At 36.5% G+C, this 19,365-nt stretch overlaps 1 long non-coding RNA gene across 1 annotated transcript in view; it reads left to right on the forward strand.

Moving 5' to 3' along the window:
• The window catches only part of LOC309966864, a 232,960-nt gene that overhangs the window by 10,170 nt on the left and 203,425 nt on the right, over positions 1 to 19,365 (forward strand). Inside the window, exon 2 of the long non-coding RNA XR_014326485.1 lies at positions 1,835 to 1,893. This is a non-coding gene — a long non-coding RNA (uncharacterized lncRNA). The remainder of the gene's footprint in view (positions 1 to 1,834; positions 1,894 to 19,365) is intronic.

Here is a 19,365-nt window from a genome sequence, read left to right on the forward strand (position 1 = left end):
ATAGCCACATAGGGCTTCCCTGGTGGTGCAGTGGTTAAGAATCCGCCTGCCAATGTAGGGGACACGGGTTTGAGCCCTGGTCCGGGAAGATCCCACATGCCGTGGAGCAACTAAGCCCCTGCGCCACAGCTACTGAGCCTGCGCTGTAGAGCCCGCGAGCCACAACTACTGAGCCCATGTGCCTAGAGCCCGTGCTCCACAGCAAGAGAAGCCACCGCAATGAGAAGCCCGCCCACCACAACAAAGAGTAGCCCCCGCTCGCTGCAACTAGAGAAAGCCTGCGCGCAGCAACGAAGTCCCAACAGAGCCAAAAATGAAAATAAATAAATAAATTTAAATAGCCACACGTAGTTAGTGCCTGCTGTATTGGACAGCACATTTCTAGGCAATATACTAAATACTATATACATTTCTCATCTAATTTCAACTCCATGAAGTAGGCAATATTATCTCTGTTGTACAAGATTCAGGAATTGAAGTTCAGATAAATTAAGTAATTTTTTTCACATACCCCACATGTATGAGTGGTAGAGTGTGATTTGGGCCCAGGTCTGAAACTGCCTCTAAAGACAAAGTTTCTCACCATTTGTTTTGAAAAATCTTAGCCATATTCAGAAACTGCCTTTCTTCCAGATGCTATGGAGGAAATAAAGGATTAGAAATAACGGGATTAAAAATATATATACAATTTTTATTTGAAAATATAGTAATTTACGTAAGTAAGGGCATTATTTAACTTGAGAGTTTTTTTTTGTTGGTGGTGGTTTTTTTTTTTTTTTTTAGGTCTGTGCCCTTGGGCTTTGTAAAAACAATAGATAATTATTCTGCCTCAAAAGAAATCTTCATCTCAGTGATGCGTCTCCTAGTCCTGAAGCCTGACTACTGAGAACAGTCTCTTAGGCTACTGAGGTCTCTGCCTTGTGACAGTCAACTCCTATTACTGTGATTTTACTAATTTTGAGTTACCTGAGAGAGGGGGCTGAATAATAGAAATCAATTGCATATGTGATTCTATCTCTGTCTTGGTACCAATCAAAGTGTAGAGAAAATCACCAATCTATGAAGGGCCATAGAAGAGATTTCTACTCTCTTTATCTTGTAGGCATTTTAAATAAGTAAATGGAGGCAACAAAATTCTCTATTCCTGTGCCACTGAGAAGAGGCAAAATAGGTGGCTGTTTGAATGGCAGAACCTTTCAGCTAAACAACAGAAGGCTAAAAGTTTATTTTTATGGGAGATCAAACTTTCTTTGTAATAGTAGGAGGGTTTTTTTCGTGTCATTCTAATTCTAACTCTTCCACTGCCAGTTATATATTATAACTACACTATGTGGTTAATAAGTGACTGGTTATATCTTGCAGCTCTGAATTTCCTTCTCTAATTCTGATTCTAGCTTTAATCCCCTCAGTTGGAAAGTCTCACCTTTCATTTAGCTGTTCCCTTGTTATTTATTTATTTATTTATTTATTTATTTATTTGCAGTACGGGGGCCTCTCACTGTTGTGGCCTCCCTCTCCTGTTGGGGAGCACAGGCTCCGGACGCGCAGGCTCAGCCGCCATGGCTCATGGGCCTAGCTGCTCCACGGCATATGGGATCTTCCTGGACTGGGGCACGAACCCGTGTCCCCTGCATAGGCAGGCGGACTCTCAACCACTGCGCCACCAAGGAAGCCCCCCCTTGTAATTTTAATTTGCAGTGTTTTTTTAGTCAAATATTTTTAAAACCTATTTGCTTTAGTAAAGTTTTAGCTCTGAAAGATGATATTTTATATTCTGGAATTCACCCATGACCTCAGCTTAGAGGAACATTGAACATAATGTGCTTTTTTACAGAGCCTGAAAATTACAGAGTTGATGACACGGGAAACCACTTCTCTCTGAAGATGAAATCTGTGAGTCTTCTCATCACCTCTTAGCAAATTAATTAAGTTTTCCTCAAAAGTGGGTTTTTTGTTTTTACTTGGTAAATTAAACAGGAAGTTCAGATTGTGTTTTCTAGACCCTAGATTTTGTAGGTATTTGTTGCTGGGACTTTTGTCTTAATGAAGTCTGGCAGTACCTCTTTAGGTGAGACAACTAATTTTACCTTTGCCCTGGCACTGAGTCCAGCCATCTGCTCTCTGTCTGTATTCAAACACAAAGAGAAAATACAAAGGATAGCTGACTTGGTGGTGACAGCTGTTGGGAAAAAGAATCATTGTGTTTGACAGTGTCCTTTGGAAACAGACCAGGAGGTGAATCAAATACAATGTATTGCTTCATCTTACAGATGCCTGCAGGCTAGTTGGAATTTTAATTTCTGACGCACTCACCTTATTTCTACTTCTGGAGGAAGTCCCTCCTGTCACACACTATGTCATTGACATTGTCTTGGATAAGGGTAGACCAACATCGCAGTAGATATTTCACTAAACAAAGTGCTTGCATCAGCCAGTGCCTTGTGGATGTGCTATTTGTTTCAGCCTCTGTATTTTTAAACCAGAAATGGACAGAATTTGTATATTCTAGGGCAAATGGTCATCTTAGTTTTATTACTAAGCCAATATTTTACTTTTTCCTCCATTAAAAAAAGTCTCTGTGTAGCTAAGTAAAGAAAAACTTATATTAGATGAATAAATTTACATTTGAGCAATTAGAGTTTTATTCCAAACCATCTGGAGTAAATCATTTTCCAGTCTGTTTTTGCAACTAATTAGAGCAAAACCAAAAAATTGAAACGACTAATTAGTTGCAATTAATTAGTTGTTTCAATTTTTTGGTTTTGTTTTTTAGCAAGCAAATGAAGCTATAGCAGATCCTTAAACAGTTATTGGAAGCAGCCTTATAGCTAAAGAAACACCATATTAGGATTGCAGTGAGGTAGGTAGAGATATGAGGGTGACATCAACCTTAAAGGATAAGGATATCTCTTGTGTTCCTTTCTGGAAAGTGTCTGGAATTCATGATAATTTGGTTTTCAACTTTGTGCTTGGAAACTTAATTTTGTCTTTTCTCAAAGGAAAGGGCCAGTGAAACAGGAGCACAGGATCAATGAAAGATGTGATAAAAAGCTACTTTATTTTGTTTCCTTGGAGAAATTTAAAAAGCTTATTTGCTAAACATGAAACCAAGTTATCTATTATTCACAACAAATGTTTTCTGGAACAAAGTGAGGCATAAATTATATATTTTGCATTATGAAATAAACTAAAAAGAACAAGGAGAAAGGGAGGCACTTTAGACTGAATCAGAATGGGAGAGAAATGCAGAAGGAAACAAAGATCTGTATCTATATCTCTCTAGATCTATACTTATCTAGAAAATATATCTAGAATTTTTATCTAACTGAATATTACTAGAAATTTTCGAGATAAAATCTATGTATCAATTGATTTAGAGCAGGAGGAGGCAAAGAAAAAAAGTCTGGGTTATTTATCAGTAAAGAGCTTATGTTCCTGGTAATGATCTGTCCTATTGTTAACCTGGGACTGCTATCAGTGTTAACATATCTTAAAATATTCCATTGAAATTCTTGATTTCATTTGTCATTTAACAACTGAGTATTTATTGAGGGATTTACTACTTGCAAGGCACTGTGATGGGGTATGGAGAATGATTCTAATATTTGGTTGGCACACACAATATGCCAGACACTAGACACAGCCTTTTATGTGGGTTATTTTGTTCAGTCCTTACAACAGTCTTGTTGAGGTAGGAGCTGTCCCACCTCTCCTCGCTACATATTACAAGTAGAGAAAATGAGGTGTGGAGAAGTTAAAGATGATTAAAAATATATTTTTTAAAGTATCTTGATTTGTGGTGTTTCCTGATTTCTGTTGTATAAATGTACCTACCATGACCAATTTCAAGCTACCAACAGTTTAACAAATGGCTTGCAAAATTTCTGAGTATTAAACTGTTGATGAGAGCAGGTGTGAGCCCGTTTCAGTACACATTGTCTACATGTCCTCAAAATACTTACAGTGAGTATAAGACTAAGTAATGCCAGCTAGAAAATAAGAGGAACCAGATAAGGTGGCATGGAAGTTTAGAGCAGAGATGCATTTTCATTTAGCCATTTTCTTGTAATTGTAATTTGCAGTTAGAGATGATTCTATGATGCGGCCATTTAAAAAAATTAACATTGGTTTTATTCGTTAGAATTATTAAATTCAACCCAAAGTGCATATCTATATAACATTATAAAAATCTGTCCTCTTGTTAAACGTTTGAAAATTCCTCAGTCTATCATATTTTACAACAGTTACTTGTTTTTAAACTACTCTATTTTCCAGCAAAGATCTAAAATATCATAAAATAACATTTTTAATATTTTAATATTAATTGCAATTTCATGTTTAAACCAAATGAAAATAATCTTCTTATGTTGCATACAGAACAATTGCTTTCTGAATTTTCTCTCATATATCCCTATGAGATCCCATACCATTCACATTCATATTTGTTCATTTAACAAATATTTATTCATTACATGAATGCTTATTAACTGCCTCCTGTGAGCATGCTGCGGTGCTAGGCCATAAGTTTGTATATTCACTGTCTCCAAATAAGGGTGAGAGATAGGCAAACAAAAATATTTAAGTCAGAAGTTGGTCAAAGTTATAATAGAAGTAATACCCAGAGTAAAATTACTTACAGGTAGTCTATAATTTGGTGATAAATAAAATGTTTCATGAATAATGGTGGGGACATTTATTTATTTATTTATTATTTATTAATTTTTATTGGAGTATGGTTTATTTACAATGTTGTGTTAGCCTCCACTGCACCACAAAATGAATCAGCCATACACATACAGATATCCCCTCCCTTTTGGATTTCCCTCCCATTTAGGTTAACACAGTGCATTAGGTAGAGTTCCCTGTGCTATACAGTATGTTCCAATGATGGGGACATTTAAAATGCATTTTGAGTAATGGGTAGGATGTGAAGATGTGGAATTAGGGGCAGAAGAACTGAAGGCGGTAGGAAAGCATGAATAACCACTGTTCAGTGTTTTCTATCCTCTCATTCTTAAAATGTGCTTTTGGCTCTGAAAAAGCAATACCCTAACAGTCCACGAGGTGGTAGGATAACTCTATCCTTTTCTCCATTTAAATGCAAATGATAAAAATACTCATTTTACTTAAGCTGGACAAGATTTTTTTCCTCTGTTGAAACTAAGAATTTGCAAATACTTGCAGGAATTGTGATGAGGAGTTTCAGAGAAATGCTTCCTTATGCCGTGATATGGTTAGATTCACATTTATATGCAATCTAAGAGAAATTCACATTCGACATATAACTTCTCTAGGTACAGAATTCTAAGGTGACTGAGTGAATAATTTTGACAGATATAAAATACTATGCAGAGGTACTAAACTTGGAAACATGTTTTGTTTGAAAGCTAAGAATTAGGTTTCTAAGTTTCAGTGTGATTAAAAAACCAAAACCAACATAATTTAAATTTATTCACCTGGTTTCAATGGTTAGATGTGCCAGTCATTATGACATGTATGATTCGTGTATTTTGCTTATATCTGGGTCTCATTATATCTAGATCTGCCAATAGTTGCAAAAATGCAACTCAGTCAATTATAGTACAAGTTTTAAAACATGTTGTTGTTTTTATCAATACAATTTACTTGATGTTAGAATCATTTCTAATAACAAATATTCATTTGTAGCATTTGTTCATTTAGCTATTCAACACATGTTTATTGGGAACCTGTTGTAGGCCATTGTGCTAGGTGCTATTAAATTAAATTAATTAAGTTTCATGTTTGGTTGCTTTATTTTTTATTTTATTTTATTTTATTTTTTGCGGTACGCGGGCCTCTCACTGTTGTGGTCTCTCCCGTTGCGGAGCACAGGCTCCGGACGCGCAGGCTCAGCGGCCATGCCTCACGGGCCCAGCCGCTCCGCGGCATGTGGGATCCTCCCGAACCGGGGCACGAATCCTTGTCCCCTGCATCGGCAGGCGGACTCTCAACCACTGCGCCACCAGGGAAGCCCCGAGTTGCTTTATTTTTTAAATTAACTTTAGCGTTTAGAACAGTTATAATTTTACAAAACAAAATGTGAAGATAGTACAGAGTTCCCATAAACCCCCATCCAGCTTCCCCTCTTATTAATACTTTACATTAGTAAGGTATGTTTGTTACAACTAATGGACCAATATTAACTAAAATACATATTGTATTCATATTTTCTACTAGGGAATGTTATTAAAAATGAACATCTGGGCACTAGGTGTGCTTCTTGCTTCTGGAGTGTTGTTGATGTTAGGCGCTCTCAGATGACAGAGCAAGAGAATATATGTATATATGAGTAAGTATACATACATACGTGTGTGTATGTACATACATGAATTCATACTGGTGTTTCCATTTCTAATCTAGTACCACATGGATCATTCATTCACATGTCTCCTTCCCTGCGTATCTTTATTTATTTATAAATTTATTTATTTATTTTTGGCTGCATTGGGTTTTCATTGCTGCGCATGGGCTTTTCTCTAGTTGTGGCGAGCGGGGGCTACTCTTTGTTGCGGTGCGCGGGCTTCTTATTGTGGTGGCTTCTCTTGTTGCAGAGCACGGACTCTAGGCGCGTGGGCTTCAGTAGTTGTGGCTCCTGGGCTCTATAGAGTGCGGGCTCAGTAGTTGTGGTGCACGGGCTTAGTTGCTCCACGGCACGTGGGATCTTCCCGGACCAGGGCTTGAACCCGTGTCCCCTGCATTGGCAGGCGGATTTTCAACCATTGCGCCACCAGGGAAGCCCTATTGATTTACTTTTAATTGAAGTATAATTGACTTACAATATTATATTAGTTTCAGGTGTACAACGTAGTGGTTTGATATTTTTATACATTACAAAATGATTACCACAATAAGTCTAGTTATCATCCATCAGCACACAAAGTTATTACAATGTTATTGACTGTATTTCCTATGCTGTACATTACTTCCCCATGAGTTATTTACTTTATAGCTGGAAGTTTGTATCTCTTAATCTCCCTCACCTATTTTACTTATCGCCCCACTCTTCCTCTCCACCTCTGTCAACTGCCAGTTTGTTTTCTGTATCTATGGGTTTGTTTCTGTTTTATTATAGTTGTTTATTTATTTTGTTTTTTAGTTTCCACATATAAGAGAAATCATATGTTATCTGTATTTCCCCATCTGACATATTTCAGTTGAGCATAATAATAACCTCTAGATTCATCCATATTTGTTGCAAATGGCAAGATCTCATTCTTTTTTATGGGTAATATTCCTCTGTGTGTGTGTGTGTGTGTGTGTGTGTGTGTGTACCACATCTTCTTTATTCATCTATTGCTAGAGAGTTAGGTTGCTTCTGTATCTTGGCTATTGTAAATAATGCTGTAATGAACAGTGTGCATATATCTTTTTGAATTAATGCTTTTGTTTTCCTTGGAAAAATACGCAGAAGTGGAATTGCTAGCTCTTAGGGAAGTTATGTTTTTAATTATTGAGGAACTTCTGTACTGTTTTCCATAGTAGCTGTACCAAATTCCATTCCTACCAACAGTGCATGAGGGTTCCACTTTCTCCACATCCTTGCCAACATGTGTTATTTGTTGTTGTTGCTGTTTTTTTTTTCATAATAGCCATTCTGAGAGATATGAACTGACATATTGTGTTTTTTGTTTGTTTGTTTGTTTGTTTTTGCTGTATGCGGGCCTCTCACTGCTGTGGCCTCTGCCGTCGTGGAGCACAGGCTCCAGACGTGCAGGCTCAGCGGCCATGGCTCACAGGCCCAGCCGCTCTGCGGCATGTGGGATCCTCCCGGACCGGGGCACGAACCCATGTCCCCTGCATCGGCAGGTGGACTCTCAACCACTGCGCCTCCAGGGAAGCCCACATATTATGGTTTTGATTTGCATTTCCTTGTTTATTAGTGGTTTTGAGCATCTTCTCAAGTGTCTCTTGGCCACCTCTCTGTCTTCTTTGGAGAAATGCCTATTCAGGACCTCTGCCTTTTTTAAAATCAAGTTGTTTGTTTGTTTGTTTTTTAAACATCCTTTCCTTTTTTTAAAAATTTTATTTATTTATTTATTTATTTATTTTTGGCTGTGTTGGGTCTTTGTTTCTGTGTGTGGGCTTTCTCTAGTTGTGGCAAGCGGGGGCCACTCTTCATTGCGGTGCGGGCCTCTCACTGTCGCAGCCTCTCTTGTTGCGGAGGACAAGCGCCAGATGCGCAGGCTCAGTAGTTGTGGCTCACAGGCCTAGTTGCTCCATGGCATGTGGGATCTTCCCAGACCAGGGCTCGAACCCGTGCCCCCTGCATTGGCAGGCAGATTCTCAACCACTGCGCCACCAGGGAAGCCCAAGTTGTTTGTTTTTTTGATGTTGAGTTGTATGAGTTCTTTTTACATTTTGGTTATTGAAACCTTATCGGATATATTGCAAATACTTTCTCCCATTCAGTAGGCTGGCTCTTCATTTTATTGATTGTTTCGTTTGCTGTGCAAAAGCTTTTTTGTTTGATGTAGTCCCATTGTTTATTTTTGCTTTTGTTTTCCTTGCCTAGGAGACAGATCCAAAAAAAATATTGCTAAGACTGATGTCAAAGAGCATACTGCCTATGTATTCTTCCAAAAGTTTTATGGTTTCAGGTCTTACATTTAAGTCTTTAATCCATTTTGAATTTATTTTTGTATGTGGTGTGAGAGAGTAGCCCGGTTTGATTCTTTCACTTGTAGATGTCTAGTTTTCTTGACACCATTTATTGAAGAGGCTGCCTTTTCCCCATTGTATATTCTTGCCTCCTTTGTTGTAGACTAATTGCCCAGAAAGTGTGGGTTCATTTCTGGGCTCTCTATTCTGTTCCATTAATCTATGTGTCTGTTTTTGTGTCAGTATCATATTGTTTTGATTACTGTAGCTTTGTAGTATAGTTTGAAATCAGGGAATGTGTTGCCTCTAGCTTTGTTCTTTCTCAAGATTGTTTTGGCTACTCATGGTCTTTTGTGGTTCCATAAAAATTTTAGAATTATTTTTTCTAGTTCTGTGAAAAATGTCATTGGTATTTTCATAGGGAATGCCCTGAATGTATAGATTGCCTTGGGTAGTATGGTCATTCTAACAATATTAATTCTTCCAGTCCATGAACACAGTATATCTTTCCCCCCGTTTGTGTAGCCTTCCATATTTTTCATCAGTATCTTGTAGTTTTCTGAGTATAGGTCTTTTACCTCCTTAGATAGATTTATTCCTAGGTATTTTATTCTTTTTGGTGCAGTTGTAAATGGGATTGTTTTCTTAATTTCTCTTTCTGATAGTTAATCGTTAGCATATAGAAACACAACAGATTTCTGTATATTAATTTTTGTATCCTGCAAGTTTTTGAATTCATATGTTCTAATAGCTTTTTGGTGATGTCTTTAGAATTTTATATATATATGTATATATATATATATATATACATATATATATGGTATATAGTGTCAGATCATCTGCAAAAAGTGACGGTTTTACTTCTTTTTTTCCAATTTGGGTTTCTTTCATTCCTTTTTCTTGTCTGATTGCTGTGGCTAGAACTTCCACTATGTTGAATAAAAGTGGTGAGAGTGGGCATCCTTGTCTTGTTCCTGATCTTAAAAGAAATTCTTTTATCTTTTCACCATTGATTATGGTGTTGGAAGCGGACTTGTCATATATGGCTTTTATTATGTTGAGGTATGTTCCCTCTATACACACTTTGTTGAGAGGTTTTATCATAAATGGATGTTGAATTTTGTCACTTTTTCTCCATTTATTGAGATGATTATGTGATTTTTATTCTTCAGTTTGTTAATATGGTGTATCACATTGATTGATTTGCAGATAATAAACCATCCTTGCATCCTCCCTGGGGTAAACCCCACTTGGTCATGGTGAATGATTCTTTTAATTTATTGTTGAATTTGGTTTACTAATCTTTTTTTGAGAATTTTTGCATGTACATTCATCAGTGATAATGTCCTGTAATTTTCTTTTTCTGTGGTGTCTTTGTATGGTTTTGGTATCAAGGTGATGCTGTTAAGTTTGGAGGCATTCCTTCCTCTAATTTTTTAGAATAGTTTGGGAATAATAGGTGTTAACTATTCTTTAGGTGTTTAGTAGAATTCATCTCTGAAGCTGACTTGACCTGGTCTTTTGTTTTTTGGTAGTTTTTAAAAATTATTTATTCAATTTCATTACTGGTAATTGGTCTGTTGTATTTTCTATTTATTCCTGATTCAGTCTAGGAAGATTGTGTATTTCTAGGAATTTATCCATTTCTTTTAGGTTGTCCAATTTGTTGGCACATTATTATTCATAGTAATCTCTTATGACTCTTTGTATTTCTGTGGTGATGTTTGTAACTTCTTGTCTTTCCTTTGTGATTTGTTTATTTAGGCCTTCTCTCTTTTCTTGCTGAGTCTGGCTAAAGATTTATCCATTTTGTTTATGTTTTTGAATAATCAGCTCTTAGGTTCATTGATCTTTTCTATTTTTTTTTAGTGTCTATTTCATTTATTTCCTCTCTGATCTCTATTATTTCCTTCCTTCTACTAACTTTAAGTTTTGTTTGTTCTTCTTTTCCTAGTTTCTTTAGGTGTAAGGTTAGATTGTTTATTTGAGATTTTTCTTATTTCCTGATTGGTATGCTTGTATCACTATGAACTTCCCTCTTAGAACTGCTTTTGTTGCATCACACAGATTTTGGAACATTGTGTTTCCATTTTTAGTTGTCTCCAGGTATTTTTTGATTTCGTCTTTGATTTCTTCAGTGATCAATTGGTAATTTAGTAGCATATTCTTTAGCCTCTACCTGTTTGTGGTTTTCTGCAGTACTTTCCCTTATAGTTGATTCCCAGTCTTATACCACTGTGGATGGAAAGGATGCTTGAAATGATTTCAATCTTAAACTTATTGAGATTTGTGGTGGTCTAGCATGGGATCTATCCTGGAGAATGTTCCATGTGCACTTGAAAATAATGTGTATTCTGCTATTTTTCAATGGAATGGTCTATATATACATCTATTAAGTCTATCTGGTATGATGTGTTTTTAAGGCCAGTGTTTCCTTATTGATATCCTGTCTGGATGATCTGTTCATTGATGTATTTTCATTATTAAAGTCCTTTACTATTATTTTCTTCCTGTCAATTTCTCCCTTTATGTTTTTGCTTTATGTATTTTGGTGCTTATATGTTGGGAGCATAGATATTTACAGTTCTTACATCTTCCTGTTGGATTGATCCCTTGATCATTATGTAACATCCTTCTTTGACTCTTGTTATAGACTTTGTTTTAAAGTGTTTTGCCTTTTATCAGTATTGCTACCCCAGCTTTCTTTTTGTTTCCATTTTCATGGAATACCTTTTTCCATTCCCTCACTTTCAGTCTGTGTGTGTCTTTACCTCTGAAGCGAGTCTCTTGTAGGCAGCATATAGATGGGTCTTGTTGTTTTTATTGTTTTGGGTCCATTCAGTCACTCCATGTCTTTTGCTTGGAGCATTTAGTCCATTTATGTTTAAAGTAATTATTGATAGGTATGTACTTATTGCCATTTTAATTGTTTTCAGGGTTTTTTTGGTAGTTCTTTTGTTGTTGTTGTTCTGTTCTTCTTTTGCTTTTTCCTCTTTACATTTGATGACTATTTTGTGTTATATTTGAATTCTCTTCTCTTTTTTGTGTGAATGCATTTATTATAGATTTTTGTTTGTGGTTACCATGAGGTTCATATATAACAACATTTATAAATGTATTTGAGGGACTTCCCTGGTGGTGCAGTAGTTAAGAATCCACCTGCCAGTGCAGGGGACATGGGTTTGAGTCCTGGTCTGGAAAGATCCCACATGCTGTGGAGCAACTAAGTCTGTGCGCCACAACTACTGAGCCTGCGCTCTAGAGCCTGCAAGCCACAACTACTGAAGCCCACGTGCCTAGAGCCTGTGCTCCACAATAAGAGAAGCCACCACAGTGAGAAGCCAATACACCGCAACAAAGAGTAGCCTCTGCTCACCATAGCTAGAGAAAGCCCATGCACAGCAACGAAGACCCAACACAGCCAAAATAAACAAACAAACAAACAAACAAATAAAATTTAAAAACAGTAAAAAAAAATGTGATTATTTTAAGTCAATAATTTCCTAAGTTCAGACACATTCTAACAACCCTGCATTTTACTCTCCAACCATGTTATTGTTTTTACATCATATTTTACATCTTTTTTGTTTGCATATCCCTTAACTACTGATTGTGGACATAGATGATTATACTACTTTTGTCTTCCTACTAGTTTTATAAGTGGTGGATTTACTATCTTTACTGTATATTTACATTTATCAGTGGGATTTTTCCTTTCATAATTGTCATATTTGTAGTTGTAGTCATTTTTTTTTCCTCTTATAGAAGTCCCTTTAACATTTCTTGTAAAGCTGATTAGTGGTGCTAATCTCTTTCAGCTTTTGTTTGTCTATAAAACTCTTTATTTCCCCTTCAAATCTGAGTGATAGCCCTGCCAGGCAGATTATTCTTAGTTGTAGGTTTTCCCTTGCATCACTTTGAATATATCATGCTACTCTCTCTGGCTTGCAGTTTCTGCTGAGAAGTCAGCTGATACTTTTGGGGAGTTTCCTTATACATGGCTAGTTGCTTTTCTCTTATTGCTTTTAAGATTCTCTATTTATCTTTAATTTTTACATTTAAATATATTGTGTCTTTGTGTGGACTTCTTTGGGTTCATCTTGTTTGTGACTTTTGTGCTTCCTGGACCTAGGTGTCTGTTTCCTTTTGCAGGTTGGGGATATTTTCATCTATTATTTATTTAAATGAGTTCTCTGCCCATCCTCCACCTTATCCTTCTGGGACCCCTAAGATGCAAATCCTTGATGTTGTCCTAGAGGTCTCTTAAACTGTCCTCACTTTTAAAAATTCTTTTTTCTGTTCAGCCTGGGTGATTTCCACTATTCTGTCTTCCAGTTTGCTGATCCATTCTTCTCTATCATCTAATCTACTCTTGATTCCTTCTAGTGTATTTTTCATTTAGTTATTTTATTCTTCACCTATGCTTGATTTTTAAAAATATTTTCTAACACTTTGTTGAGCTTCTCACTGTGTTCACACATTCTTCTCCTGAGTTTGTTGAGCATCTTTCTGATGATTACCTTGAACTCTTTATTGGGTAAATTGCTTATCTCCACTTCACTTTGTTCTTCTGGAGTTTTGTTTTTTCCCTGCTTGGAACAGATTTCTTTGACTCCTCACTTTGCCTGTTTCTTTTTGTTTATTTCTATATATTAGGTAGGTTGTTTATTTTCCCAATCTTGAAGTGGCCTTATGTAGAGTTCCTATGGAGCTTAGTAGCACACTCCCCTCTAGCCACCAGAGCTATATGCTCTAGGAGTGTCCCCGATGCTGGCTGCGTGGGCCCTTCTGTTGTGGGACTGATTACTGTGTGTGCACTGGTAGGCAGTGCTGGCTCCCTGCTCAGTTGGCTGCCAGGTTCTCCCTTGTATGGTGACTGCTGGCCTGCAGATGGGCAGGGCTGGGTCCCAGGTTGGCTGACTCTGGTGCCTAAGGATCCAGGGCTAGTGCTGGCCCACTGTTGGCCAAGGCTGGATCCTGGGGTAGCTGGCTGCAAGCCTTGGGAGATGGGCAGTGCTAGGTGCTATTTTGAATGGTCATTTATTGCACATTGTGCTCTTGCTAGAAACTTTACAACTAGACATTTACCTTGTATGGATGATAGCACCAAAGAAGATGGGTTTAAGTTAAGAGAGATGGTAGTTCCAGTCTATAATAGTGTAGGACGTACTGGAATGAATGATGGAAAGTGGGTATATGTGGGAGGGTGGTACTTCCCAGGAAATCTTCAAGAACAGGTGAGGCGTAATTAAGGCCTATACTTGCATGAAGGCATGTATTTAAGCCCTGTCTCTTAGGTTCCTTCCAGTTTTATTTCAAGTTTCTAGATGTTGGAGCAGTAATACGAGAATATTCCCTTAACACGTCATCTGTGAATGACCAATGTACACCAAAGTGGCCGAATATGCTCCTTGTTCTCATAGATCATTTCCTCAGTTTCATAGGATAGGCCTGACGATTTAATTAGGCAGGAAATGTGGGGCATGTTTTGGGAACTGGAAACTGCTTTTTAAGTTCTAAGAGGGGAAGGAGAGCTGTAGATTCCTGACCCCCATCCCCAGGTGAGAGTGTCCTGGCCTCCAGCTGCTCTTTTACCACCAGTCTGAGTTTTACAGGCTTCCTTTATATCACTATCCTCCTCCCCATCTGCACCTCAACTCCCAGTTGTTGTTTTTCATCTAGTTCAGTTCTGGCTTCACTGGGATAAGGTTAAAATAACCCTCCCTCTGAATGTGATGTTATTACAGCCCACCAGGAGAAAGTTATGCTGCATACTTTTTCTGCTACAGAGCTGAATAGCAATGAATATTGAGATAGCACTGGTAGGAAGAACAAAAAGCACTCTATGGGCCTGAGATTCTTCTTGATTCTCATAGATAAATACTAAATAAAAAAGGAGTAAAGTAAAGGGAGATTTGCAAAGTTCCAAAACCATTCTTATTGGTTAAATTTAAAGTTAAATTTTTTTTACAAATAGAAGGCTGCATAACTTCTAGTTTTTGAATGAGATGATTATATTGCAACACTAAGCTAGGTTAGAAGGACTAACTAGATGCTAACCCTACAGGAATAGCTCACTGTTTTGGGATGGAGGCCAATCATAGTTCAGTTAACCCTTGAACAACATAGTTTTTGAATGGCACAAATCCACTCATCAGCAGATTTTTTTCAGTAAATATGTACTACAGTACTACATGATCCGATTTGTGGTTGTGTGACTCCATGGATGTGGAACTGTGGATACAGAGGACAGACTCTGCAGTTATATGTGGATTTTCAACTAAATGGGGGTGGGTGGTTGGTGCTCCTAACAAGCTCATTGTTCAAGGGTCAACTGTAATTCTTTCAGAATCCTTCCCAAAACTTTTAGAGTGTTTATTTTTTAAGTGGAAAGACATACAGAGCAATAATTTCTGCTTCTTAATTCTTTGCCTGAAGCCAATGATATTTTTGTGCTACGCCAAGAGGGAAATTCTGTCTATACATAGTTTCTCTGCTTGTCAGTACTATTTGCGTACTGCCCAGATATATTTGCCGAGATTAGGAAACTGGCATTTATGCATCAATGATGAAGCAATTAAGAACCTGGTTATATCATTGGACGTAATAACCTCAGCTTTCCTGGGGGTTTTCTGATGAAGTCGTTCTAAATGGTCACAAACCTGTATTGAAAATAGCAGGTGCCTGAACTCTTAGGGGTCATTATTTTGCTTTTATACAGAATCATCTTTAAATTTTTCATGCCATCGTAGAGTTGGGAAAGGGAGCTCAGAAGATGAGGAGAAAAGAAAGCATGTACGTCAGAGCAGCACTGTGAATTATCCAAATCCATGAATTATCAGAAAGACTTCCAAAATCATCCTATTTTCCTATACTGGATGATTTGCTAATTTACTTTAAGCTCTGCTTAGTTGATAATAATGGAATTTTCTAACCACAAGCAGCTGGCTAATGCAGAACTAACCAAGGTGACAAGGAAAAGCACTCTATGTTTTAAATCTGTTGTTCCCAAAATGCACTGAGGCACCTTGGAGAGCCTAAGGGGAGCTCACAGGGGTACTGCAGGTTATTTTAAATATTCCAGGGGAACACAGTATACTCAACATCTGTACAAATTATTAGCTCTACGGTAGTTCAGTTTCAACCTTAGATCCTGCTATATTCCTTTTGATTAGGTCATATCTTTGTGAAGTTGGGTTTTGGTGATTACTGTGATAAAAAGCAAGTACCAGTGACAATCAACAGGAAGTTAGAGTGAGTTTTCAACCTGATTCTAAGGTTTGAGGAGTCGTGTAGTGACCAGGAGGCACACACATCTCATTAGTAAGTAACCGTCCTTAAGAAGAAAATTAAAAAAAATTCAATTTATGTGAATTACCCTTCCAAATGGCTATTAAGTTGTCAGGACATAAATAATTGTTTGGATCTAACAGAATTCATATCTTCTCCTGGCTTAGGGATGTCATGAAAAAATTAGTCAGGCACAAAGATTACCATGATCCAAAAAAGTTTGGCAACCTATAGGTTAAATGATTTTTTAAAATTGGTTTTGGTTTTCTTTTTTCTTCTTAAAAGCTTTTGTACTTTTCCCCCATCATTTTATCTAAATGCACAAATGTAATCATATACCTATTTTTTAAGGTATTTTTTGTTTCTGCTAGCTTTCCTCTACCTCCTCCTCCTACCTCCCCACTTCCGTATCAGGTAGGAACCTGATATATGTCATTAGCAACCTAGTGTATATCTTTCTATATCTGTCAAGGACATGCTTCTATAAGACATATATACATATTTATTTAAATATACAAGGCTGGTAGGTGTTACTATTTTATGAAAATGGGAGAATGTTAGTTATGAAAGGCAAATATTATGAAAATAATTTTAACCTTGCAGACCCACTGTAATGGTCTCAGAGATCTCAGGGCTTCCTAGGCCACGGTTTGAGAGCATTTGCAATAGATATAGTTTTACAGCAAGTGAAAACCTAGATCTGGATTGCAGTGATACACCCATAGCAATGTTTTTTTTAAGTTCTATATAAATACTTCATGTCTAAAAATGCTTGATGATTTTTATCTACAGTACATAGTGTTATAAATGTATATTAAGTGTCATGGTATGTTATGGATTTTTCTTCATATTTTTCATTTACTTTATTGACACTGATAAAATATCTTTTGAACTTACAATTGTTTTAAGTACTCTAGGGTATAAAACTTATTTGTAATATTGTTTTGATTTTTTTTTTTTTGCCATGCTGCGTGGCTTGTGGGATCTCAGTTCCCCAACCAGGGATTGAATCTGGGCCACAGCAGTGAAAGCTCGGAATCCTAACCACTAGGCCACCAGGGAACTCCCATATTCATAGTATTCATTTATATTTTCTTTTTAATTGGCATTGGCTTGATGGCTAACGATGATGATGTGCTTATTGATTATTTGTATATCTTCTTCTGTGAATTTTGTTCATGCCTTTTGTTCATTAAAAAAACCGAGCTGTTAGATTTTTATTGTTAATTTGTAGTAGTTCTTTATATGTTTTGGATAGTATCCCTTTGATATATGTGCTATGTTTTTTCCAGTCTGTGTGTGTAGGGTTATTTTGAGATTCAAATGAGGAATTATACGTTAAGGACAGTGCCTGGCACATAGTAATTATTCAAAATAGAGAGAACAGAGGTTACCAGGCTATGAACTCCTCTTTCATATTTTCCGTATTCATTTAATTTTCTTTCGGGGACCATGGGCTTAACATAATTGCTGTTCTGATGAAAATGAATTATAAACAATAACACATTTGAGCATCATTTTTATTTAACATATTGTAAAAATGAGTCAATCATATTTTTTGTTCAAGTAAGTCATTTTTCATTTCAGAATTAAAATTTATTTCACTTTGCACTGTTTCCTGCTCAGCATCAAAAGACATTCTAGGCTGTATCACTTCGTACAGGATTAGAAGATGTTCCCAGCCTTATTTCTTTAGTAACATGGTTTCTGCTTTGTTTTCCTCTTTATTCATAAACTTCATGTTTATAATATTCAAAAAGAGCATTAAGAAACTATCATAAGTTTATGGTCTTTTTATTCTGAGTACTTATTTTTAATATTTTATTATAGTTTTGCATTTATAAATGCCAAAAAAAACTGTGCAGTTATTCCTTACATAAGAATAGTAATACACTGAAATCAAAACTAAAGAAATAAACTAAACAATTTAGAAATAGAAGCAACTATATAATTCGGGAATATTGTAAACCGGTGATGCTTTTAAGGCGTCTTGTAAAGAATATGCAGTATATTCTTGCTGCATACTGTGATGTGGGCCAAACAGATGGGTATTGCAAATATTTCTTATCTCTCACTAGTATGGGAGGCCCATTTAGGATTTATTTTTATGACATACTCTAACAATTGGTTTGAATTAATGAAGTGAACGTATAATTTATATTTTTGGTTAATCTTCCTGCTTATTACTTTACCATTATAGCATTTACCAATCAGTATGGAAGTATGTGAACATTTTAACGGTTCGATGTGTATCAGATGAATATATCAACTCTAACCTTTGCATTCTTGGAAGTATCATTCATTCCTCAAACAGCTACTAATTACTTTCCAAGTATGAGGCACTGTGAACCACTGTAGGAGAGTATAAATATGTAATAAGATCCAGAATGTGTCCTCAGAGAGCATGTAATCTATGATACATCTATACAAGTAAATAGAACATATGGAAGAAAATGCTAAAGACTAGGAAAGAAGTATTAATAACATAACGTGTTCACAGAGACATACTAGTTTTGTTTGAGAAATTTCATTGTCAAAGATTGAAATTAACCATATATACAATATTTCTTCTTATAGTCATGTACCCTCATTGTGAAAAATTCAGAAACTCTAGACAGTCACAAAGAAGAAAAATTGCTGGTAATTTCACATAACAATTGCCATTATTAGTATTTTGGTGTTTGGCTTTTGCCACTTAATTATTTTAAGTAGACCCTTTGGAAAGTAAAGATACTCATTCTGGGTACAGTTCTAGGAGTATGCAAATATTACATACAGCCCTTGCTATTGGTGGTTCTGGAAGAGGAAATGCTATTAAGTTATTTTACGTACAAATTGTTTAATGGACAATAGTGATTTGGCCAGAGATTATGGTTGTAACTTTATAGTTGTGCCCAAGAGATCTGAAATAGATACTGCAGCTCCCTTACTGGTGGATTAGGGACAGAAGAATCTCATTCATGGAATTCTAAGAATGTGATAGGTTCTACTCAGAAAGAGAAGCAAGCCTCATTTTACTTCAGAGGAGAGAAGCTGATTCTTAGAGACAGTATTATACATACATGAGGAGTAGAAGCTTAGCAAATCCACTATCAAAAGTATGTTCACATAAAAGTTATCAGTTAAATCTTAGTATTTAAATTAACATGGATTTATCTCTCCTCATTTAGAAATTTTAAGCAACTGTTGAAACTAGTGTGAATTCCTTAGAGGAGCTAGGTTAAAGACATTTTTGGTGGCAAGAAAATAATCACACTGGAGCAAAAGTTATGTCAAAGATATTTAAAATGGGTCATTCACACGTAGGTAATGGAAAGTTGATAGCAGGGCCACCTGTGTGCAAATAGAAAAGTGGCAAGCCCACTTTTTTGTACTTTACCATTTTCTCTTTTATCATTCTTCATTCTTAGCTCCCCTTACTGTTTTTCTAGGGTCCCTTTCCGGTGGGTAACACTT

Source organism: Leucopleurus acutus (assembly GCF_964270905.1).
Source record: "Leucopleurus acutus genome assembly, chromosome: 10".
Classification (NCBI taxonomy): domain Eukaryota; kingdom Metazoa; phylum Chordata; class Mammalia; order Artiodactyla; family Delphinidae; genus Leucopleurus; species Leucopleurus acutus.